Here is a 27239-nt window from a genome sequence, read left to right on the forward strand (position 1 = left end):
ATCTTGCAGTGGGTTGTGGTCTTGCTTGCACAATTTTTTCCCTAGAGTCTATTTTGTGAAATATAATTGAAATCGAAACGCCAGTGATTTTTAATCATACTTCCAATTTATATCTCATGTAACCATATGCCAGTGTTCTCGGAGTGTTACAGGGATATGAATTATGCTGAAATTGGATTAGGCAAATACACATTTTCCTTAAAAAATAGATACCCAGAGCTGTAATTTAATTCCACCAACTCTAAAGATTCTCTCGGAAATACCCTGTGTATCTTATCAGCAGCTCATTGTGAATTTTCTTCTGGGCTACTTTCTCTGCCTTTTCATTTTCTTTCAGAATCCACTGTATTTAACAAACATTAGCAACTATAGGAAGTCAATTTATATCAAAAGCATCCCTAAATGTAAGGAAATCAAGTTTTCAAGACCCTTCTTCCATTCTTCAATTTTGGGGGAAGCAATTAAGAACCTTTTCTCTTCAAGTAGATCCTTTAAGCTGTATCAAAACTTGAGTATTTAAACAGTTGTTAGACCAGCGCTTCAGAGCCTACTGGCTGCAAGTCAGGCATTATCTTATTGTTTTGTAATAACTTTATGGTTTGCTGAGGACACTAATGTGAGCCAACAACACTGAAAGGGTGCTTATTCTGGGGTATTGTCACTCTTTACATTCTGTTGGAGTAATCTCACTACTAATAAATGTAGAGGTTTAAATATATAACAGGAAAAGAAACACGATGGAATAGGAGGAAAAATTCTTTCTCAAACTTTCAAATTACTTTGGAGATGACATTATGGGGTGGTTCCAAGTGTGGCTTCAGGGAACCAGATGGCCTGGGTTTGTATCCCTGTCACACTCCTTCCCAACTGTGACCTTGACCAACTTGTTTAAATTCTCTGTGTCTCAGATCCCTCAAAAAAAAGTGCTCTGAGGACTCAATGAACTAACATCTATCAAGTGCTTAAAATAACGCCTTGTATATCATCCATATGAAACAGGTTTCCTATTAATGTTATTTGGGCTCCATTTAATTGGCTGTGATTGGGGGTGGCAGGCAAAAACAATGGACTCAAGATCCTAATTCTTGGATCATGTGCATGTTAGCTTATGTAGCAAAAGAGACTTTGCAGATGGGATTAAGTTAAGGATTTTGAGGTAGGGAGGTTATCCTGGATCATCTGGGTGGGCTCAGTATAATCATCAATAAAGGAAAGAGGGAGGCAGGAGGCTTGCTCACAGAGAGGTGCACAGAAGGAAGCAGAGGCAGGGGTTCTGTGATTGCTGACTTTGAAGATGGAAGAGAGGATGAGTCAAGGAAAGCAGGCTGCCTCTAGAAGCTGGAGAAAGCAAGGAAACAGCTTCTCCTCTAGAGCCTCCCAAAGGAATGCAGCCTTGCCATGCCCTGATTTAGTGAGACTTCTGGTCTCCAGAACTGTGAGATAATCAGAAAGTGTTGGTCAAGCCACTAACTTTGCAGTAATCTGTTACAGCATCTATAGGAAACTAATACGTCAGGCCAGTTGCCAACATCCAGGGGGTCCTGACTGCCACCAAAATGAAACACAGGCTTGCAAGCTGGAAGTCCAAGCTTCCTCACAGTGTCCCTCCTAGGCCACGTTTTCTGTTGCTCCCATATGTGAGTGTTGTTCTACAGCAAAATGGATTTATTTTCTTTTTCTAGTGTGCCTCCTGCTATATGCAGGATACCCATTTTCTCTATGTCACCACACAGGTGTTTTTGCTTTGCCTAGAAAGTCCTTTTTCTCCTCTCCCTATACAAAATTATTTCCCAGTTTTCAATGCTAAGACCAAATATCTCCTAATCCTGGTGGGCCTTTCATCCTGGCTGTGCTCGAGGAGGCAGCCATGTGCAGATCAAACTGACTGGTAGAAAATATTCAAATAACCAAACCATAAGTAGATTCAATATCAAACTTGTATGGTTTTTTTTCCCCAAGATTTTGTTTAAATTCAAGTTAACATATAGTGTAGTATTGGTTTCAGGAGTAGAATTTATTGATTCATCGCTTACACCCAATGCCCATTACAACAAGTGCCCCCCTTAGTACACATCACCCACCTAGCCCACCCCCACCACCTCCCTCCATCAACCCTCAGTTTGTTCTCTATTGTTAAGAGTCTCATATGGTTTCCCTCCCTCTCTGTTTTTGTCTTATTTTATTTTTCCATCCCTTCCTCTATGTCCATCTGTTTTGTTTAAATACCACAAATGAGTGAAATTATATGGTATTTTTCTTTCTCTGACTTATTTCACTTAGCGTAGTACACTTTAGTTCCTTCCACATCGTTGCAAGTGGCAAGATTTCATTCTTTTTATGGCTGAGTAATACTCCATTGTAAATCTATACCACATCTTCTTTATTCATCACCAGTCGATAGACATTTGGGTTCTTTCTATAGTTTGGCTCTTGTTGATAATGCTGCTATAAACATTGGGGTGCATGTGCCCCCTTTGAATCAGTATTTTTGTGTCCTTTGGTTAAATATCTAGTAGTGTAATTGCTGGGTCATAGGGTAGCTCTATCTTTAACTTTCTGAGGAACCTCCACACTGTTTTCCAGAGTGGCTGCACCAGTTTGCATTTCCACCGACAGTGTAAGAGAGTTTCTCTTTCTCCACATCCTTGTTAACATCTGTTGTTTCCGGAGTTAATTTTAGCCATTCTGACAGGTGTGAAGTGGTATCACATTGTGATTTGATTTGTATTTCCCTGATGATGAGTGATGTTGAGCAAACATCAATCCTCTGTTATTGCCAGCCTATGTAGATACCTGGGAGCACATTGGCCCCAAGTAATCTCTATTCTCAGGACACATGAAGACACTTGTGCATATGGAATTATAAAGCAGCAAATCTCTTAAGATGAAAAGTTCCAACATGATCTTTTACCAGAGAATTTATGTTTTGCATTCCATCTACTGGCTGAAGTGCATTGAAGGACATTTTTTTTCTCCTAGATGTTTCTAGTCTGACTAGACTGGACTACTGGAGATCACAAAACCTACTAGAGACATTTAAACCAGAGACATATTCACTTGTCAAGAATTTCTAGTCTCTTCTTCAACTGGCAGTAAACAGACTGGCAAAGCACTAACGTAAGAGTAATAACGGCAATAGTATTGATACTAAAGATGAAAGTTGGGGTGCCTGGGTGGCTCAGTTGGTTAAGTGTCCAACTTCGGCTCAGGTCATGATCTTGCAGTTTGTGGGTTCAAGCCCCATATCAGGCTCTGTGTTGACAGCTCAGAGTCTGGAGCCTGCTTCAGGTTCTGTGTCTCCCTCTTTCTCTCTCTGCCCCTCCCCAACCCCTGCTCTGTCTCTCTCTCTCTCAAAATTAAATAAACATTAAAAAATTTAAAGATATCAGTTGAACTAGAATATTTACTTCACAGAAATGAATTTTTTTCTTAGTAAAATCCATTTGGGCATCTTTCAAATTAAAAACATATGTGGAACCAAGCCAGTTTTATTTCCTCTGAAAGCATTTTTAACCTTGGTGGTTGAGGTTGTGGTATCTTGATAAAATTAATAGAAAATGTGGGATTTTAATTCAGATCCCTAGTAATCCAGTGGGTTATCAATGACTGAGTCAATCTTGGAAGATTTCTCTTGGATAATCTGTTTCCTGAAAGTAGAATCATCTTAGGTAGGTGTCTTCAAGTTGGCTAGCATTTACCAGAACTTGTCTCTTTTCCTTAACATTTAACATTCCATCCTGGAAGTAATGGCCATTAGAAAAATCTGTCCTTTTTTTGTGTTCTCTTGGTTATCTTATTCCTGCCTGTTTGGAGGATTGATAGCTCAACACGCTTAAGTCCGTCTTCTTGCACATCGTTTCAGGATATGAGATATGAACAAAGTTGGGCATGTGTTATCCCTATTTTGATAATAATATAGAACTGCCACATGTCAAAGTCAATTACATTTTTAAAGTTACTTTTCTATGGCTGAAGCATCAACTTAACTATTATTGGGTGATTTTACCTTAATCTCATAAAAATATTATTCACAGTCATTAGATTTAAGTTGACTACCTGAGGTAAGTTTATTTTATTTTCTAAACTTATTTTTCTTTACTTCTATTCAGTTTCATCTATTTTTTTTCTAGTTGTAGCCAGGAAATATCCAGATCTTAATCTTGATAGAATTTACGTAAAAAATTTGCGTATATAACTTGTTAAAGGAATAACTGGATGAAATAATATTTTTATTATGCTTATTATTCAATATTTCCCCTTTTTAAAGTATATTTGTTTATTTTGAGAGAGAGAGAGGGAGAGAAAGAGAAATCGGAGCAGGCTCCACACTGTCAGCACAGAGTCCAATGCAGGGGGTTCAAACCCATGAATCCTGAGATCATGACCTGAGCTGAAATCAAGAGCCAGAAGCTCAACCAACTGAGCCACCCAGGTGCCCCTCCATATTTCCCTTTTTATATTGATGATTTATTCCTATAAGATTCCTCAGTATTTTGGACAAAGAAATAAGGTACTTAAAACAGCTTGTGGTAGAGCATTCTTTTTATGACTGAGATTCAAAATGTTTTAAAAAGTCTTAGGAGCTTGTGGAAGTGAGCCATCCTTCTGAGTGAATAGAAGTGAAAGGTTTTTTTTTTATGTAAATGGAAGGTTTTTTTTAATGAGGAATTGAAATGTACAGGGCATATTTTTAAATCCTATGCTGCAGAAGCCTAGAGCCCTGGAAATCCATGTCCGTTTTTGTCTTGCAAATTTTGTAAATGGACTTAAAGGTCCTGATTCTGTAAGCAGGACCAGTGGGTGCACTGGAAGGCACATCTAAAAATTCCAGAGGAAAGTTGTTTCTGGGCCAAGAAAAGAGACTGGGAGAGGTAAGAAGAGATGGGCTGGAGTAAGATGACATGTGTGATGGGCCAGGGGATATATGTGAAGACCCAGCTTGTTGAGTGCTCTGGCGTGCTCTGACACGGGAAACGATTTGGGGTTTTCACTTGGAATCTGCCCTTTCATTCTCAGATGTTTTAAAATAGGATGCTTGTGTTTCTTAAATACTTGGTTTGTTGCATCTCGAAGTCCCTGCTTTTGCAAAAGGGAAATGTTAATTTGGACTCTTATGTAGTTGGTTCATGCAATTCTAGGGTATTATTCCTCCTACTGACTTCTTCAAAATCAAATTCTTGAGTGACGGCACGTTTTGGACAATGGCCAGAAGCAGACTTGAATTTGGTTCTTCTGCTTAGGAGAAAACATCTTGACTATTTGCAAATGGATCCAGGAAGTGGCTAAGACATAGTTTAAATGTTTCCTTTTATTATTGTATTAGCTATAGATGGGAACTATAGCTTACAGTTCTTAAAGATCTATTTATGTAGTCCTTCTTGCACTTAATTTGGAAGCAGAATATTACAGGTAAAGAAGGACATCAGATCAAACAATCTAATATCCTTTCCAAAATAGGAATCTCCTCTGAGAATTAAAGCATAATGTGATCTCCTTGGGTTTCCCAGATTTATTGTCTGGAGATCTTTGACTATCTAAAGAGAGTTATAAACCCTCTCCCCTGAAAAACTTTTGCATTCATAAACACAAGTTTTAAGGGATTCATAGGCCTCTTGGGGCTTCTGTAGGTCCCAAGTGGAGGACTTCTCCTTGTATCCAAATCCCCGGTAACATGGTCTTTCACCACACCCTCACCCTCTCATCCTTTCTCTGGGGAGAAAGAACCTATGTCTTCCTCAGCTCATTCTGTTATTGTCCTGCTTCTTAAAATGTTCTTCCTCTTATCTTGTTGAAATGTACCTCCCTTCAAGTCTATCAGAGGTCCTTTGGACACTACTTTTTGGATTTCTACAGAATAACTGATTTGTTTTCCCCATGACATCTCTTCACATATTAGACAACAGAGTTAGTAGGCAAACCAGGGTTTTGATTTACGTTTATTTTGAATTTGTCCACTCCTCGTTAACCTGGCATTCAACTTCTCACACTAACCCTGCTAGAAAAGCACAGAAAGGATGTGCAAATGCTATGTCTGAACTTGACTAGCTGGTGGAAGGTAGGCCACAGGGTTTGACAGTTTTTGTGAAAAGAAAAAGTTGGCAGGGGTCTTGAAACTTAAGATAAGCAATGGTCTGATTTCTCCTGAAAATGTTTCAAGGTTGCCCACTACAGAACCTCATAAGATCGTGGCCTGGAACAGCTCTAATGTGTAAACTAGTATTTCTGGGGAATGGAGACAAAATTCTGACAACAGCCATGTTAAAGGTGAAATGCAGGGTTGCCTGAGTGGCTTTGGTTAAGCATCCGACTTTGGCCCGGGTCCTGATCTCACAGTTCATGTATTCGAGCCCCACATTAGGCTCTCTTCTATTAGCACAGAGCCTGCTTTGGATCCTCTGTCCCCCCCCCCCCCCCCGCCCCTCCCATGCTTTCACTCTCTCTCTAAAAATTAAACATTAAAAAAATGGTGAAATGCAGAGGAAACTGCAATGTATTTATAAGTAGTCTTACAGATACACAGTACACATCAAATGGCAGGCATGCCAGTTGGCCCATAAAAGACTGAAAAAGACATCTTTTGAAGGCAAAGGAAAAGAGCATTTTATGTCCAAGAAAGATAAGTTTTTAAAACCAAGCAGCATGATACAATGTTCAGATTCTAGCTCTATTCCTTCGTAGCTCCATAAAAAGAGCAAGTTTGCTTTCACTCCCTCAACTACTGCATCAAGAATAATAAAACAAAAAGGGGGGATAATGTTATTGGTTTCTAAGGAGGTAGATACATGGTCTCCATTAAATAATGAATGCTAATCACCGTACAGTTACTGATATGTGATGGGGGGCATGGAGATGACTGCATTTTCTTCCTGCCTTCCTCAATTTAAAACATTACTCTTTCCGAAGTACTATGCCACTCATCCCTTCATTTGATCAATATGTAATTCCCAAGAGATGGGTGGGGCAGGAATTATTACCCACACTTTTTATGGGGAATCAGAGACACAGAGTAATGATGTGCTTAAGATCATAAAACAAGTATGTCGTGAAAACAAATTTAATTCCAGCTTTATTAGGTGAATAAGTGTAATTTTTCCATACTACTGACTTCTGAGCTTTTTATAAGAGGAGTTTGGAATTAAAATTTCCCTAGACACAGGAAGATAAAATAAAATCTAAAATGTCAAAGCCAAATAACCATATGCCAAGTTTACAAATGAAGGATGAGAACTGGATCTTGTAGTCTTAAATGGATCAGTTAAATGAGAAAAGGAGTCAGAATGGCTCCCACTCTGGCCTGTGAAGGAGTGAACACTGGGAATTGCTCTCGTACTGCAAACAACTAGAAAATTGGTCAAAATATATAAAAAAAATTGCTTCAAGACACCGGATAACAGGCTGTGTAGGACAATGTGATCTCTGAGAAGAGGGGAACAAGTTGAATGAGCCCCATGATCTCCCCATTTTCTGCCTGGAGGCCATTCCCAGATCCCAGCCTAGGGAAAGAGAGCCCAAGCAGAGCTCTCAATTTCCGTGATTTGAAAAGACAGAGATGGAAAGCCTAGGCAGCTAGAATTTTGGAGGCACACATGTGTGTGTGGTCTGATGAGTGCATGTGGCTATAGACTGGGCTGAGGTGTCAGCATTGTGCACTGTTGTGACCGTTCAGGGTGTTCAAAGATGCTGTCTATTCAGATGGATCAACACTCATGCTGTGCCATTTTTAAAGTTCTGTGAAATAATAATTAGGTACAGATACTGGGTAGGCTTATGGATTTGGTGGTAAGAGAATATAGACACTTTACGTGCTGTTTTTGGTTTGTTAGTGAAATGAATCAATGTCAGTAGCTGAGAACGAGGAAGGAAAAAATGTTTTGAGTTTTGAAGAAGAAAGATTAATTATGAAATAGTGACCTTGGAGAATAAGAGAACAAATGGAAATGCATGTGTATTTGGGGGCAGCATGGAAGGCCCATTTGAAGTTTATGATAATGAACTTACATTGAGATTTATCAGCATGAATGTGGACTTTTTTTCCCATCCAGTTTTATTTAGCTGTTTGAATGTGAGTATACTGTAGAGTAGGGTTTAATCATAGTTTTTAGGGTGCCAGGCTGGAGAGGGAGGTCCAAGAGAGGTGAGGGTTTATGCAAAGGAACTACAGTGGTAGACCATAAATTGAAGCCACAACTAAGGACATGACCATGTGAGAATGTGAAAAGGTATGAGGTCAGTTGCTAGTGTCATGGAGGTTTTGGAGTCAGGCTACTAGAGGAAGCGGTGTGTGTGTGTGTGTGTGTGTGTGTGTGTGTGTGTGTGTGTGTTGGAAGGAAATATGTGGACAAAGGTTGGGATATTTAAAATAGAAATGTTGGAAAAAGTATGTTATTAACAGTGACAAGGTCTAAGGATGTACCAATGGAGGTGAGTGATAAATGAAGTAGAAGTAGAGTTTTGGAGGTAAGAAATTTAGAGACCATTGTACTGGTTTGATCATCCACCCAGATTTTGAAATTATCATGAACAAAGATAGGAATAGAGATGTAGAGGTAGAGAGTGACCTGGAAGTTTTTGGTGCAGAGAAGGAAGTGATGTGGAGCCCATGGGTGGTGACCTCACAGGGAAGTATAGTAGATGAGAGAATTTGCATCAGAGGAGCTGAGGGCTTTTAGGCAAGATGAGGAAACCATCCTGCATAGTTTACAACCAGCCTCCCTGCTTCTACCTGTCAAATACTGTTTCTCCCCATCACCATTTCAGGCTCTGCTCACCTGTTGATACACAAGTTATCGATATATAAGTTATTGATATACAAGTGCATTTGATCATTTGTTCAAAACAATTTACTGGACCTGTTTTATGCTGTGTCTTGTGGAGGTAAATAAAGCCCAAGACTTCCAAGCCCTCCCTGTAGTGGCCACTCTTGTCGATGTTTATAACCCCTTACATGCACAGAGCGATTTACAAAACATTTTCACCCCCATCCCTTCATCTGATTGCTGTGTTACAGCTTTAGAAAGAGAGTTCAGAGAATCTGACTTGTTCAAGACAAATTATGAATCTGGGATTCAGTCACAGGGTCCTGATGCCACAGCCATTGCCCTTTTAACCACATAATTTTTTTTTCTGTGTGTCTGATTATCTGGCTGTTTATGTGTTTTATGAAAATAGACGTTCACTTTATGTGTCTGGCTTTTCCCTATGCTTTCTTATGGCAAAAGTCCAAGAAACAAGTTCAGCCTAAGGAGGTCTTTGGGGAGAAGTAGAAGAAAAAAAATTCTGCCAAATTAGATGGATTTAGTGAGGTAATGTGTGAAAAAGCTTTGTGAACTGATATGTATTATAAAACTATAAGGTGAATTTTTTTTCTAACAGACGGGATGCTATAGCAGAGGTTAGAAAACCCTAAACCAATCTGTGTGGCTTGTAGCCATCTTTCTCTGGCTCCTTTCTTGGCCCCTGCTTCCTCATCTGTAAAATAGAATCTATTTTACATTCTCTATAGGATTGTTGTGTGGCTCAGATGAGATAATGGAAAAGAATATTCTTTTGAAATGGAACACTCTGTCTCAAAAATACCTTATATTTCTGTACTTTGGGGGAAGTAGCCCAACTATGGCACCTGGGGCTGTCACCATGGAAGTGATAGGAAAGTTGTGGAGGATCTTTCAAAGCAGGTGGCACATTTGCGATGGCTTCAGATATACTGTGTTGGTTGCCATCCACAGAAGAATTATTTTACTTATTGTTTCCTCCTGGAAAGTGCTGGTTAGTGCTAAGAGATGCATATCTGCCAGGCCAGGTTTTATCTGCAGAGAGCTTAACTACAGCTTCCGGAATAGCCCTTGAGGGGTGATGGGCACTATGCCCCAGGTTCTGTGTTCTCTCCACTCAATAAACCCATTTACACAAAGAGGTAAGTGACTCCTAGAGACTGAAGACTGGCTTTTGTTCATAGAGCCTCTGTGTCGCACTTCAATAGGATACAGAGCCTTGATTTAAATCATTGCATTTCTGAAGGTAGCTTTGAATTCAGAAGGGATTAAAGTTGCTGAGGGCATTCTGAAGGGGGTGGGAGAGAGCATAGAGGCAACTAGGAGCCCTTGAAACCGTATTACATGCAGATCCTAGCTTTGCATTCACCTTGTCTCCATCACCCAGCACGGGACTGGGTACATAGTAGGCTCTCGATACACACTCTGCTGTTCACTGATCCAAAGAAGAGAATGTTTCCAGGCTCATCGAAAAGCAGCTTGATAGAATTCAGGACATGGTTCAAATGATAGGTCCACAGAATAGGTCACTGTTGCATTTGCATCCTGTATCCCATTACAAAGGAGTCTTATTTTCTTTCGTGAATGACTTAAACATCTTCAGTTCATTTCTACAACATATTTTACCTTCAAAAGTCTTTTGCGTTTATTGTCTTTTTTTCTCTTCATCTTCTTTATTTTTTTATTTCATTTATTTATTTATTTTTTAATTTGCTCCCTTCATGACCAAGCACAGGCCACTTTTGAGATAGGGTGCTGGAGGGCAGCTTTTGTTTTTTTTCTGCATTTCCTCCTTTATAGGATAAATTTAACTTCCCCTTCCCAATACTGTGCTGTACATGGTCAAGTGTGGTATTTCTCCTGAAAACTATGAGTCATTTTTCACAAACAGGGATTGTCAAGTGCCTGATTCATATTATAGAAACAGCAAATACAGAAAAAGCCCCAAATTGAATGAGCTCAAAATTTTCAGATGAGAGAGGGGGTAGGGAATCACTGTCTTTAGAGAAGTCACTGGCTTTTTAGCTCTCGGTTGTTTCATGTTTAAAATTAAGAGGATAACAGCAGTTAATAGCTATATAGTCAACCTCACGAACCATCTCATGGTTATTGGGTGATATCATTTGCAGGTATTGGATTATCGTTGTCTTGCTTCTGAAGTTTTATATATATATAATATATATATAATATATATATATTATATATATAAAATGGACTATTAGTACAGTTTATTTTATTTTATAGGGTATTTAAATTATTGAACTTCAAAAATAAATCATTTTTTAAGAAAAGAATATCACATATACAGTGTTAAAATGGGGATGTTTTAAAATATCCATAGAATGACATTGAATAGTGTAGACAATTTAAGAATTCAGTTCTGATTATGCTGGGTGATTATGCTTCTATGGGGAATGTGTTGTTTTAGGTAGGGGGAGACTGAGCTGAGCTTTCATCTACAGAATGCAACTAAGTGAAGATTGTATGAGAATTACTTAGAACAAATAGAAACAGTCATGTGCCATATGAACTATAAACTCACACAGCTCTTTATCTCTGTAAAGGTAGATAACCTAGGGAATGTGCTCCACCAACTGAATATAATTTGACATAGATCACAAGGAAAATTCAGCTGATCCAAATTCCACTGATCCTACAGACATCTCACACCAAAGAGTAAGGATTCAGTGACCAACTTTGGTCATAGCAGGCAACTATTATGGTATATTAAAAGCAACAGAGGGAAGGTTTGGGAGTAGGTATACCTATGGAAAGTAACTGAATATGAAATATAATTATATGGATTATTTGAATATAAAATATAATTCTATAATTATTATGGCAGAATTATTTTCTATATGAAACCACAAGTTGCTTATCTAATATCTATTGTCCCTTCTTTCTCTGCAATAGACCCCTAATGTTATACAGAGTAGCAAGGTACCAACTAAAAGATCTTTCATCTAAGTCAAGGTCCCTGGAACCCTGGACCCTTCTTTGTCAGTCGCCTAAAGATATGTTTCTCTGGCTACAAAGAGAGCCAGGAAATAGGGCCCTTTTTAGCTCAGATACTAAGAACTGGAAGAGAACACAGTGATTACACAGCCTAATGTTTCATTTTGGAATTTGAGGAATAGAGACTCAGAAAAATCTTCCTTCCAGGATTTCTTTGCAGCTAGAGAAAGGTGATATGATAGGCCTGATGCTAGTGGGACAGGGCTTTTGACCTTACCTTTCTTTTATTCTTCCTGCATGAAATCCAGACACTGTAGCTGGAGCTCCAGCAGCTAACTTCTTACCATGGGAAATCCTTGAAGACGAAAAGCCATGTGATAAGGATGGCAGCCTAGAAAGATAGATTCAGCGTCTCTGAGAATGGCAGGCAGCCTTAGCAATCATGGATTGCTTGTGTCTCAACTTATTTTATAGGTTTCCATCTTGTTTAATCAATGTCCCATAAGGTTTTCTTATTGAATGCAATATGAACTGATATACAGCCATATATAGAAAACTAATTAAATTTAATAATTAAATAATTCAAAGAGATAAACAACTAAATAATTCAAATAAATTTATGCACAAAAAGAAAACGTACATGGAAGATTTCAGAAGAATGCTCTGCTTCAGTTCTCATTGGAAGAAATAAACCTATTCTTCATGAACAAGACCAAAGAAGCTTTCCATGGCACTGCCTTGGGAGTTTGGGATGGTGGGAACCTCAAGGTTATGTGTTTATTTGGCATTTACTGTTTTCAGTGTTTATTTCTTCTTTGGGAACTTCTTGGAGAAGAAGGGATGTAAAAGGCAGAAGAAGAGGGTTTATGTTCTAACCCAATGCCATCTTGATAACTTATCTTGAGTGATAGCTACAGTATTGAGCACCCATTTGGTAGAAACTCAGATACAGTGACCTCGCAGAGTGAGGACTATGGATCCATAATCTTCATTTCAAAGATACTCAGAGCCCCAGGAATTTTGAGTATATTACTCCCTATCATAATGTTAATAAATGATAGGCCTTGAATTCAAAACCAGATATGACTCTGAAATCTGAGAACCAGTTATTACAATACGTCATTGAAAGACAAACAACCCTGCCATTTATTACATGACCACTATAGGCCCTACTGCTCCTAGTATATATTACTATACTATATACTGCCATAACTAGTATATTACATAATTGGTGTATCAGGCACTTTCCAGTGATTATTTTTCAATCCTCACAACAATGTGATAGATAATAAAAACTGAAGCCACTATGGATTAAGCGATACTATTAAAGTCAAGTGACCATTAGGTAGGAGAGCTGTGATTCAAACCCAGCTCTTGGAAGGTCTACAATGTATACTATTTCCACTAAAACTAAGGGTCTAGAAGAATCTAGGCAGCACACAGCTTGGGCATTAGGGACTGGAGTCTCGGAATGGAGGCAGACATCCAGATGTGGTAACTGTGACATCGTGCTTGGATCAGATAAGGAGAACAAATCCGTTGGCCTTGAGTCCAGCGTGCAGAACTGGAGTTGTCTATCTTCTCCTCGTCTGGGATTATTGAAGCAAGTGGCTTCAGTTAGGGAAGAAGTAAAGGGCTTAACTTCTTCTCTGTGACCGATGTTATGAGAACACTGTAGAGGTGGCCTCCTGAGTTTAGAAATCCTAGAAAAGAAATACCCTGAGGTCCAGAGCAAGGTCACACTCCTCTGGCCTCAACAAGCTGGTTTTAGGAAAAGGACCATCTCTGAGCCACTCTCCCATTCAATGGTGCATTTTTTTTTAGGCTTCTTAAGTGGTGCAGCTAAATTTGAAAGCCTGCCTGATAATGTGAATACATAGACACTGAATGATAGATAAAAATCTGTAGTATATACTACAGAAGGAGCCCTGAGGCTTGAGAAGCCACCTTCTGGCAATTTCCTTCCTGTGTGGATGCATCCAAGCCAGGTAATGCCAAAGATTGCCAGCAAACCACCAAAAGCTAGGGAAGAGTCAGGGAATAGATTCTTCCTTCCAAACCTAAGAAGAAACCAACCCTAATGATACCTTGACCTCAGATGTCCAGCCTCCCGAATTCTGAGACGTCTCTGTTGTTTAAGCCACATGTTTGTGGTGCTTTGTTAATGCAGCCTAGCATGACACCAATACTAGGGGTTATACTAGTATAACACCAATTACAGATGTTTCCTGCATCTACTTCCAGTGTGGCCTTAGACAGCTCACTTGTCTCTGGGTCTCACCATCTCTGTTTGTAAAATAGGACATAAAGTGATGTGACCAACCCCTCTCAGTTTTCATAGGACTGTTCTAATTTTAAAACTGTAAGTCTCATTTCCTGGGAGCCCTTCAGTCTTGGGCAAACTAGGATGGTTGGTCTTCCTAACATCAGGATATGTGATGTCTATGTCCCTTTCCAGTTCAGATCTCTGACTCTAAGCCCTTGCCCCTTTGGTCTTGGGTTTCCCATATATAAAATTCTAGATTTGGATTCACTGGGGGACTGAGTCCTGAGGTCACTAACCATCCTGATTTCTAGTCTTGGCATTGAAAATATCTGTCCTGGGAAATCCCCTGGTCTTGGGCAAAGCAGATAGCTGGTCACCCTTATTGGCAAGGTCCATTCCAGCTCTGCCCTCCTAGAGCTCTGTCCTGCAGGCACAGCCCCATGTGCTGTGGTGGGCCTGGCTGGCCTCACTGGCCTATTTAACTCCTGGTTCTTGAAACATTGTGAGTAGGAAGGGCTCATGGTAAGATTTAGAGAATCATGGTAAGAGGCTCATGGTAAGACCTTCAAAGGTTTCTCTTCCCAGACAAATCTACACAGAACTATCTAATAAGAAACAACAATCAAACCAATTCTCAGGATTCATACATGCATTTTCACAAGAAATAAGCTCACGTGAGATTTTTTTAATGAGGGGCTTTAAGCAAGCTCCAAAGAATGAGAGCTGGGTCTGGAGTATGGTGTGAGTCAAATTACTTTATGTATTTTTGGAAGATAATTCTATTATCCTTAACCAAGTAGCTGATATTATGAAGGGGAGTTGTACTAGTCCTTCCAGGATAGAAGTAAATGTAGGCAGTCTGGCTTGGTTATACTTAGAACACCCGGGGGATGCAGAAGAACCAACCCAGGATTTGGGGCAGAAAATTCATACCAGTTCCACCAATTACATGGCCTGTTTGGACCTCAGTTCAAGGTGTCTCACTGCTCATCTATCTATTGCAATACTGGTGCTGCTGCAGATTGCTTCTTCCTGAGGGGCCACTCCTTATATGAGGATTGGCCTTCCCACCCATTGACATTAGCTGTGTAAATTTTTTGGCCAACGGAATGTGAGCAGAAGGTTTGGGGGGCGGGTAGTATGTGCTTTGCCATTATTTCTTTTCTCTGCAACAAGACCAGTGTATTTGCTAGGCTGCACTAACAAAGCACCACAAACATGTGGCTTGAACAACAGAGGTGTCTCAGAATTCGGGGGGCTGGGTATCCGAGGTCAAGGTATCATTAGGGTTGGTTTGGAAGGAAGAATCTGTTCCCTGACTCTTCCCTAGCTTTTGGTGGTTTGCTGGCAATCTTTGGCTTGGAGATGTATCATCTGATCTCTCTCTTTGTCTTCACATGGTATCGTCCCTGTATGTATGTCTGCCTCTGTGTCCAAATTTCCTCCTTTTGTAAGGACACCAGTCATACTGGATTAGGGCCCACACTAGGGACCTCATCTTCCCTTGATCAATTACAAAGACACTATTTCCAAGTAAGGTCACATTCACAGGAACTGAGGAGTTAGGACTTTAACATCTTTTGAGGGGACACAGTTCAGTCTGTAACAACTAGCACAAATAGAGCTACTCTGTGAGTCTGCGTCCTGGAGTGAAAATATTGTGGGGCGCCTGGGTGGCGCAGTCGGTTAAGCGTCCGACTTCAGCCAGGTCACGATCTCGCGGTCCTTGAGTTCGAGCCCTGCGTCAGGCTCTGGGCTGATGGCTCCGAGCCTGGAGCCTGTTTCCGATTCTGTGTCTCCCTCTCTTTCTGCCCCTCCCCCGTTCATGCTCTGTCTCTCTCTGTCCCAAAAATAAATAAACGTTGAAAAAAAAATTTAAAAAGAAAGAAAATATTGTGGAGGAGAGTCATAACAACACATACTGGACAGGTATGTGGGCCAAAAAATCTTTGTTGTTACAAGCCACATTGTTTATTGCTGCAACAAAACAAACAAAAAACCCAACTCTGTGGCATGTTGTGAAAACGAAATTAGACAAGGCACACAAGAGAGCTCTGAGATGTGCGTATCCCTGTGTGGAACTGAGGATGGTGCTGACCATCTTTCCCATTCCCAGCCCGTGTCATAGTGGGATTTCATCTCTTGCTGTTGAGATCCCCAACAGTAGATGGAAAACCACCAAATTCTGATTGGGGAGGTCTTTTTGACCTTGGCTCCAGTGGTGTCTGACGTGGGCTGTCCCTTCCTGGTATTGAGGTTCAGTTTCCCCATCTATACAATGAGGGATCAGAAACTTTTTATGATTTCAAAGTCCCCTTCCAGCTCCGATATGGTGTGCTTTGCTCGTGTTTGCCTGTTTGCTGGATGGGTTGGATCTCTCTGGTTTGGCCCAGAATCATTTAGCTGCCACATGTGTGGCTTTGGAGGCATGTTGTTTCTGGAAGGGCAGCTGTGTCTGAATAGCTAATGGATTTAATCAAAGAGGCAGCAAATCCTGCCTCATGAAGATATGACTGTGTCAAAGAAAAGAGTTATTTCAGAAACCTCCATCTGAGGAAATGAATAGAATTGTCTGCCTGAGTCAGAAGTAGCCACAGCATGCCTGCCTCAGCGATTGGGGTTTCTTTGAGGAACACAGGGCTCTGGAAGAAATGGCCAAATGTTGTCTGCCTCAGGGGAAAAGCCCTAGATTGCTCAGCCTATGTGGGAGAAATTTCAGCTCTGATGCTAACGACCTTAATGTCCTTGGGCAGCTCACTTTCTAGGAGCTGGAGTTTGCTCATCTGAAAAATGGAACTGAAAACAGATGGTCTTGTGATTTTTTAGGAGTTCAAGGTCATGAAATGGTTTTGAATGTTTGACAGAGTTTGCAAATGCTATTTTTAAAGGAGTACATGATAAAAATGAAGAGGGAGATTTGGAGCAACATATGGGTTTTAATCTCAGCTCTCCCACTTACTCTGGGCAAATCACTTAACCCCTCAGAGCTCAAGTTTACTCATCTATAAAATGGGGATAATTATACCTACTCCACAGGGCTGTTGGGAAGATTAAACGAGATTACACAAATCTAGCGGAGCTCGTTACACATAGCCTAGTGATACCAATTTTTATGTTGTATTGACCTTTGATAGACTTGAAAGTAATGTATAAATTTAAAATTAGGAAGAAATTTGTGACATCTTCTGGTCCATCATTTTACAGATGAGATAACTTAGATACAGAGGGAAATCAAGTATCTTGCCTGAGGTCACAGAGCTAGGAAGTTATACAAGTGGAACCAGAACCCACGTTTCCTGATACCCCTTCTGGCACCTCTTTCTACTTCCCTACACTTCCAAGGAATATATTTAATTCCAAAAATATAGGCTCAAAAGGGCATATCACAAGCTCAGAGTCCCCGGGCCCTACCTTCTCCTCACATCCCTTTGCCATGTCAACCCAACATAGGTGGGTTGACTGGAATTGGACAATATGATAAGTTAGAACTAGGTTGTGCTGATCACTTATTCTGGCTCTGGTTTTAATATTGCTGAAATAATGTATGTCTGTCATGGAACAAAAATTTTACAACTTGTTTATTTTCCTTCATGTTTGGTTTTTAGCTTTGGGGTGTTGCCCATTGCTAAGGTACCTGGTAGCAAGCAGATGTAGGTCAGGGCTGGAGCGAGGGAAGACGTCACAGCCTCCTGGAGGCTTTCTGCAAGGGGCCTTCACACATCATGTTGCGCTCTCCTTTCCCATCACCACTCACTCCCCAGTGCACCACTCACCCCCCACGCTGAAAGTCTTTGTCATGAAACCTCATACCTTTTTATGGGACACACCAGAAACCATTAACGTAGTCACTAATAATTTGAGAGGCAGTGATTAGGAAATCATGCTCACTTGCTCTCTTTCTTTCCTGGTACACCCAGCTGGCTCATGACAACAGATCTCCCACTTGGAAACCTATCATTTTCTCCACTTTACTCTCTCCTTTCCAGAGGAGAAGAGACCTACCTGATTGATACTATCTGGGAAAAGGTCCTGACAGATCCATAGCCCCTCCTTAGCTTGCAGGACAGATGTGTCCCCGGCTTCTCTTCCATGTGTTAAATCATTAGGGCAGGCTCTGCCCCTGCTGGGAGAATCCCTCAGTCCTCCTGAGACTGTATGTGACACAGAGTAAATGCCATTGCAGCAGCAGGGGTCGGCAGAGGGAGAAGATGAAGCACGTCTGGGCTCTCATCCAAGCCAGCTCCAACTTTGCTTGTCCACTTTTACCAGCAATCAAGCTCACATTTTCATCCTGACTCCTATGTGTTTCTAGATTGGTTCTGAAGCCCTTTCACCTTATTCAAGTATCAAGGATTGTTTTTTTATTCAGAACTGAAATGTCCTCAATATTTCTTTGGCCTTCATTGCCGAAGGCACTGGTCTGAAATCTTGCAAATGTTCCACATCTCGCTAACCGGGTTTTCATCAATCCGCCCATTTTCTTGGCATGCTCCACTCTGTGAATCATTCTATACATTCATGGAGCCCATTCACCAAGGAGGCCCCAGTCCAGATGGATAAGGAGAACGGGTGTTATCAATAAAGCTTTGGCTCCAGAAATAGGAAATAATAGTCAATACAGGGACATGGCATGGGAGTGCTGTAAAAAGTAACATGTAAGGGCTAGAGCTAGACTGGTCCCAGGATGCATGACCCCCCAACCCAGCCCAGACAGCATCAGGGGGTATGGGTGGGCCCTGGGTTATTTTAAAGGAATGATTGTAGAAATTCCTTTCTAGATCTATAGATATCTATATTCCTTTCACTATTTATGTTATCTTTGTGAAATTAAGCACAGAATTTATGCTCTTAGTCCTTAATATTTCATCTGTTAGGTGATACTTGATGTCATCTGTCAAATGATGCAAATCCTTACATATCACAATGGTTCTGAAATGGTTGCCTGAAAAAATAGAACAGATACTTTGGAAAATCCCAGAAAAGTATACACTTGTTAGGAATAATAATTGTTCTCATTTAATGTATTAAAGGACATTTAGACAAATATATTCCAAATTTTTACAAGTTATATATTATTATTTTCTTCTACTGTACCACATTCAATTTTAGATAATAGCTTTCTGTATTTGCATAGCATGGAACTGGTAACAAGACATTGTTCTCATCCACTATTTAATTTGATATAATGAACGTCTATGAGAGGGCCTAATGACCTAGGCAGAATGACAGGAGCACCTCTCTCCTACTAATTCCCTTAGGGATGGGCAGGGTCCACTAAGCACAAGGGACAAGATATGGAAACTAAGTCAGTCACCTGCCAACCTCTGTGTTAAGCAGAACACCAGGCACCAGTTCCCAGTGCCAGAGGAGGACTCCCACTACATGGAGAATGGCAAAGATCCCCACTGTGTTGCCAGGCATCAGGAACAGAAGGCCACACTTTTGTCCTCTGCATCTTTGTATCAGAGTGACCAAGGAAAACAAACCACAGTCATGCATTGAGTAGGACAAGCTTTACCCATATGGGAAAGAGCCAGAGACAGATCAGCTTTGGTAATGGGTGTCAGCAGGTCCAGGCAGGCAGTACACGGCAACTGGCCTGAATTTATCACTCTTATGCCACCGTGGAAGGAGCTCTCCCTCTACCAGCTGAAGTAGGAACTCTTGAAGGCTGAGACCTTGGTCAGCGCCATCGATGTGCCTGCTTACCGGGATCAAAGAACACTCACTGAGCCAGTACCAGGGGAAGACATTCCCATGGAAGTGATAAGCCTGGTATGGGTTGTGTGAGCTCTTTATCCCTTGGTAAGGAAGAGTTTCAGGCCCAAGGCCCATTCTTCTGTGTCTGAATGAAAGGCAAAATACATGCGCATTAGGCTGCCTGTGGACAATGCAGACTTCCCCGCCCACTCCTATCTGCCTCAGCACATGGGGGCTTATAGAGTAGGTTCGGGGGATGGACGCAGAGATCATGGGCCCAATGGTCAATCTTGGATTGAGCCTTTGTCTCCCTTCCAGAGTATGGAGGACGATACGGAGTCTGGAGTATGCTTGCCAGTGTCTGGGTCTTAGTGTTTATTTCCCTCTTTGAAATTTTTTTTTTATTGTTAATTTTTTTAAGTTTATTTTGAGAGAGAGAGAGCACACAAGCGTGCACAGGCAGGAGAGGGGCAGAGAGAGAGAGAGGGAGAGAGAGAGAATCCCAAGCAGGCTCCATACTGTCAGTGCACAGCCCTACGTAGCGCTCCATCTCACAAACTGGGAGATCATAACCTGAGCCAAAATCAAGAGTGTGGACACTTAACCAACTGAGCCATCCAGGTGCCCCCTTTCTTCTTTGTTTAAGGGTCTGACCTCAAGGGTTAGGGTGATAATATTATAGCAATGCAGTGTATTTTAGCAAGTCATAACTATATTGCTGTTAAACTTTGACAAGAAACAACTTGCAGGGTATTGTCTCTTATCCAGTAGTGTAAGTAACCCTAGGAGTTAATAACAACAGCTGAAAAGTGCAGCAATAACAAAGCAAAGAGCTACTAATAGAAAGTTTCTCAAAAGCACCGTGTAAATAATTGCTATGTTTAAACAGACATAAGTACAATATGCATATTAGAAACTGTGTAAAAGAAGCACACAGGAAACAGTAGAAGATGGGTCCTGTACTTGTAGTGAAATGAATAATATTCATAATTTAATTGTTTAAAAGATCCAAATGTATTGTTAATTAAGCATGAAATTTCGGGAATTTTCCTAAGTGCAGGAACAGTAGCATTAAAGAAACCATAGGGGAGAAAAAGCAATGATAATCAGAAGGTAATTAATTCACAAATCAAAGGGTAAAACTGATCAATTCAAAGCACAATTTTAAAAATTTGGATTAAGAATAAATCATGAAAAGCGCTGTGCTAAACATTTGAATATCTCAAGAAAAAAAACAAGCGAATCTCCTATGAAAACAGAAATGACTAAAAGTGATTCGAGAAGAATGAAAAACCTGAGTAAACCATAGAATTGAAAAAAAAATTAGTGGAAAATTTATGCTTCTACATGATGTCATGCTTGGACAGTTTTACATATTTTATGTTTTCATGGAATAATTCCTGTGCTATTTAAATTGCTCCAAAGCAAAGACAGAAATATTTACAAATTTATTACACTAAAACCCGACAGTGATAGCACAGAAAAGGGAACCAGGATCTCGCCTGTAATTCTGAAAATAGATAGAAAGAAAAAAAACTTTGTAAAATGTCCAGAAATTGAAATTGAAATCTAGAATTGTATTTAACAATTAGTATACTGTGGCCGCATAGGCTTTATTCTTGGAACAAAAAGATATCATATAAAATGAGTTGTATTATTTTAATACATCTTATTGATGTATTAGTGAAGGAACATTTTTAATCATCTGTAAAAGTGCTGGGAAGTCATTTAATGAAATTTATCACCCACCCATTCCAGATTAATGAGAGAAAGAAATAAACATACAACCATTTGTAGTGAGCTGGGAATATACAGACACTTCCCAGAGATTATAAAGAATATCTAAAATCCAAAATTAATGGAATGCTAACGTTGAATCATTACAGGTATTTCTATTATACTGAGGAGCAAGTCAAGATTTTATCTTAAAGGCCATCATCATGCCTTCTCAAGAAGCTTTAGACAGTTCAGTTAAATATACAACAGACATAAGAAAGGAGAAGTAAAATTATCATTGGTAGGAGATATATGAATGCGCATATAGTAAACCGAAGAGAATTATCTAGGAGATTCAGGAGAATTAGCAACCTGTTTAAATGAACACAGGTTTAGTAATGTGTCTGGATTTTAAAAATAAAAAAAATGAACTGCTTATGTAGATATCAGATATGACTAGCTAGAAATTACAGGGGAGAAAAATAAGATTGCAATAGAAAAAAAATGTTGTTCATCCTCTAACATAACCCAGGAACAACAAGAAATATGCAAGGCTACGTGAGGAAGCTGAAAATATTTACGGCAAGACATTAAGGAGATCTGAATAAATGGAAAGGCATTTTATGTCCTCATTCGGAAAGGAAAAAAGTAATTTTAGGTCTAATAATATTTCAATTTTTAAAATTCAATAGATTATAATTTAGAATTCAGAGTGGTTCTAATCTGGAAGAACAAAGACATAGGAGAGGAGATTTTGAGGTTGGGGAAAATCTTGACTGTTTTTCCTACCAGATGTTAAAACATGTTTGAAAATGACGGTGATTAAAACAGCTTGCTGTTCCTGACTCACTGAAGCAGATGCTGCACACAGACTAGGTAATTTGAGGAGAGTTTAATAAAGGGACTATTTGCAAAAGTGTGGGCAGATTTTAGAGAGACCAAAAAGGGATTATGCAGGACTGCAGGCTAGCAACAGTGGAGAGTCTGCAGGCCTGAAGCGGAGTGGAGAGGGCAGTTAACAAAACCAGTGATAGGAGAGCAGTGGCCAGGAGGGACATATGACAGGAGCTGGGTTCTTCAGCAGAGGGAGAGGCCAACCCAAGGCCACATGACCAAGAAGAAGCAATAGCATCACATACTCCAGCCTGATCCCTCTTCCTTCTGCCCAAGGGCAAAAGAGCCTGCTGATGCTATCCACGGAGATCAGAAAATAGGGGACAGATAAGGGTGGACATAGAGGGCAGATCCAGAGAGGACATCTTGAATGGCAAGTGAAAATATCACACTAAATGCCAAAATTGACAATGGACCAAATAGATAGTCCTGAAATAAGGATCCAAAATATTCGTTCATTCAGTCAACAAATATTTGTTGAGTGCCCACTCAGTGCACAAGGCCATTAGTTATAAGTCAATAAGAAAAGCAAGATTATTTAATGAAGGACATGGAGATTTGAAAGGTCCTTTGGAAAGGTTAGATCAGTGGCTGTATACAACTGTGCCAATGGACTCATTCGCCACCCACTCCCACTTCTTTCTAGCTTTGGCTTCTTGTACCTTAGAGGCTGCGAAGCCTAAAACCATTAGCTATACAGCATGGTAGTTAAGAGCACAGATTCTGGAGCCTGTCAACCTGGGTACAAATCCTAGCTCCACCATCCATTAGCTGTCGGGTGGGGTGATAACTTTTGGTGTCTCAGTTTTGTCATATGCAAAATGGAGATATAATAATTCCTGCCCTGTAGGAGATTGTGAAATTTAGTTAATATCTGTAAACGTGTATAGGGCAATGTCTGGCATCGCGTAGTGTCAGCTCCTGGCGTTCACGTTCTCAGAATTCTTTGCAGCTAGCATACCATCCAGGAGACACAGCCATGCGTCATTGGGAGCACGGAAATGGACATCAAGAATTGGCAGTAGTGATAAGAAGCTGGGTCTCATGGCAAAGACACTTGATTGCTCTGGGGCTCCTGCTGTGGGGTTTCTGCTCACCAGTCCCCAGCATGTGGCAGTAGTGGATGTCCCCTAGAATGCTCCCATGATGCACCTGGGGATCTTTTTTTTTTTTTTTTGGTCTGTGTTGCTGTCAACTATTTGGCACCCTAACCCTCCCGATAATTCAGAAAATTAGCTTAAACTTCTTAGTAAATCCCTCTCTGCGTCAATTTCTCAACTAGCTCTCTTGCCTGCCCTGTACATATCACTGCCTCTAGTCAAAATAAAACCCAGATAATTAAGTTTTTTATTGTAAAAAGTAAAGTTATTTTAAAAAAACTCGTAAAGTAAATGTTAGCTCTTAAATGCCCTCAGCCTGGAAAACAAACAAACAAATTTTGTAAATATAAAAAACACTGGGAGAAAATCTTGAGAAATTCGGTGACATAGCTTACAACTAGGTCATGGGTCATAACTGGAATCAAAATACATATAGAAGATTTCAACAAATGACAATGGCCATATTTTTAACATTTATGAACATTTTAAAGCAGTGATAAAAATGAATCTAAAAGACGCTACCAATTTATATCAAAATAAATACGATATGAAAACATGTTTATTGGTAACTTAAAAGTGCAAATGAAAGCAAGGTGTTATTTTTCTTCTTTGCCAATTTGACAAAGAAGTAAGAGAAAAAAAGGATTTATCCTTATTCTGGCAAGGAGGTGGTGAGGAAGTCCACTCATTCTCCGTTGGTGGGAATAGAAATTGGCAAAATTATTCTGGAGACAATTTGGTAATATTTACCAAGGCTTTATGCATCCTGCTCCTGGATTTAAAAACAGGTCACTCAACCGTGCTTCAAGCTGTGGCTGGTACACAGAAAACAGCTTGACAACAAAATGTATTTCAGGCAGTCACTCACAGGCCCTCATGGACTATTCTAACTGTGGATCTCTGCAGCTAGCCTACTCCCAACACCCCTTTGGATTCAAGAGCTTCTGGACCTTCAGAGACGCCAAGCCATTCAGCCTTCTCCAGTTTTCAGATTAGATTTGACATCCCACCCAATCCTAAGCCCCAAATGCTGAACCTGTCCAGTGTCTCTCTCAGTCACAGAATGACGTTCCCTCCATTTTCCCAGCCATGGCCACAACCTCATCCTCCCCAGCCTGGCTGCCCAGTGGGCTGACTTCTCCAACCCCCATCATCCTCCTTGTCATGTTATGCAAGGAATATTTGACCAGCTCCCACTCTTGACCCAAAGTTGAGTGATTTTTGCCAAATGCAAAAGTTAATATGTAACTTTCAAAGGAAGCAGAATTGAAGAAGCCTCTTACCTGCTGAGTGGTGTTTTTTTCTCTATTTAATATTATTGTGTGACTGAATCACTTACACGCTGTCTCTTGTTGACCACTTTCACAACTATAATTTCCTGCAACTATATTTTCTGTACATTCTTCCTAAGCCTTTTAGGTAATTAACCATTCCCTTCAATCTTTTCTTGATTCTCTCCCTTTCTGGGGGAGTAACATTTTTCCCTCCCATATTTGAATCAGTGGATTTTGTAAGTCATTGTTTTCACAATTTTGAAACTTCCTATCTTAATTTCCTCCAGATTTTGAACAAAATAGGAGTTGTCTTTAAATGGAGAAAAAAAATAGGATCGGCACTTTTTATATACCTTCTTTGTTCCTCACTGTAGCTCAGCTTAACATGGGTCATTTTGTAATCGTTAATTCTCTGTAGAAATCAGAATGAATTTTGAAGAGATACCGAATGGGTTAGATTAAATGGTGAGTGCAGGCAGCAGTCAGGTAGCTTTATATTCTCATTTCAGCACCTTTAATAGCTTTTCTGAAGGACTGTATTGACTGTCCTGGGATAGAGGTGGGAGCTGGATATTTATCTGGTGATTGCCCAGTGTAGAGGTTCTAACAGGATAACAGTCCCTTACAGGTAATGTAACCTTACTTTCCTAAATGCTTAAAAGAAATCCAGAAAAAAAAAATAACTCTGGTTAAAACCAATTTCTTCTTACTTTAGTAAAATTCTTCTATGTCACAAATCACAATAGCTAGCCCAGATTGGTGTTTATCTAGGTTTTTACTGAGTAAACATAAATATAAGCCATTAAACAAGAAAGAGGAAAATAAAATGATAAAACTAATTTACAGTTAGCCAGACTGCGCAGAACAAAGCCTGTTTGTTATTGCTTGAGGAATATAAAAGTTCAGTCAATAAAAGTTTGTCAAATATCTTATGTTGTGTCACTTACTATGGGCATTAAGGTGTTTTTTAAAATGTTTTTACTTGGGACACCTGGGTGGCTCAATCGGTTAAGCCTCAGACTTCAGCTCAGGTCATGATCTCACGGTTCATGGGTTTGAGCCCCGTAATGGGGTCTGTGCTGATATCTCAGAGCCTGGAGCTTGCTTCAGATTATGTGTCTCTCTCTCTCTCTCTCTCTCTCTGGCCTCTCCACTGCTCATGCTGTCTCTCTCTCAAAAAATAAATAAAAATGAAATTTTTTAAAATTTATTTTGACGGAGAGAGTGTATGAGCAGGGAAGAGGCAGAGAGAGAGGGAGAGAGAGAATCCTGAGCAGGCTCCACGCTGTCAGCATAGAGCCCAACGCGGGTATCAAACTCATGAACTGTGAGATCATGACCTAAGCCAAGATCAAGAGTTGGATGCTTAACTGACTGAGCCACCCAGGTGCCCCTATTAAGGGTTTTAATAAGACAATTGACAACATATTGGGGTGGGGGAGAGAACGGGGAACTTGAATGCCGTAATTGTCACAGTTCAGATGGGCATGGAATGTTATTAGAATGGAGGAGGGTGGTGACCAGGCCTCCTGGGAATTTTGCAGAGTTTTATAGGTGACATTTGAGTTTGGAAGTAGAATAGAAGGAGTCCATCCAGAGTCTTAAGAAAGGAGTTTACTAAAGAGGACAGGAATGCTCGAGAGTAGCAATGTCAAGGGCAATGGTAGCAAGGCGAAGAAGGAGGAGACTTAGGGAGGTAATTGATAGCGGTGGTGCAGCCTCTTGAAGGGCGCCTGAGACAAATAGGCACATCCAAGGTGTACCCATACCCTTTTAGCCAATAGCATCGTCCTTAGAAGAGTTATTTCAAGGAAATAATGCAAAAGAAGAAGAAAAAAACCCAAGGTGTGCAAAGCTATTGATAGTAGGTATTTATAATATGAAACTATGAAGGGAAAAATCTCAAAATACAACTATTCAGAACACTTTACACACAAACAAGTAGTGTAACATGTTTGCAGTTCCATTAGAAATAAGAAAAATTGCCTTACAGACACGGCACACCCATTATCAGTATAGTTGTAGAAAACCTAAAGCAGGAGGATTAAAAATAGGAAAAGAATTACAAACATTGCAAAGTAGGGAGTCAAGATAAGTTCCTTTCTTTTCATGTGCAAAGGTTTAGGATGGTTTAATAGTAAATACTTTAAATAGTTGTTACGGGGCGCCTGGGTGGCTCAGTCGGTTGAGCGTCCGACTTCAGCTCAGGTCACGATCTCGCAGTCCGTGAGTTCGAGCCCCGCGTCGGGCTCTGGGCTGATGGCTCAGAGCCTGGAGCCTGTTTCCGATTCTGTGTCTCCCTCTCTCTCTGCCCCTCCCCCATTCATGCTCTGTCTCTCTCTGTCTCAAAAATAAATAAACGTCAAAAAAAAATTTTAAAATAAATAAATAAATAAATAAATAAATAAATAGTTGTTACAGTCCACACACAAGAAAAGAAACGTCAATATGCAATTCCAAACTTCTGGGCTTGGACTTATACTTTGGGTCTAAATTTCTGATTTAGGGTGATAGTCAGTAAATAGTCAACTGTAAGCATGATGTGCCTGTGACATATTCACTG

This window comes from Leopardus geoffroyi, chromosome A3 (genome assembly GCF_018350155.1).
Source record: "Leopardus geoffroyi isolate Oge1 chromosome A3, O.geoffroyi_Oge1_pat1.0, whole genome shotgun sequence".
NCBI lineage: Eukaryota > Metazoa > Chordata > Mammalia > Carnivora > Felidae > Leopardus > Leopardus geoffroyi.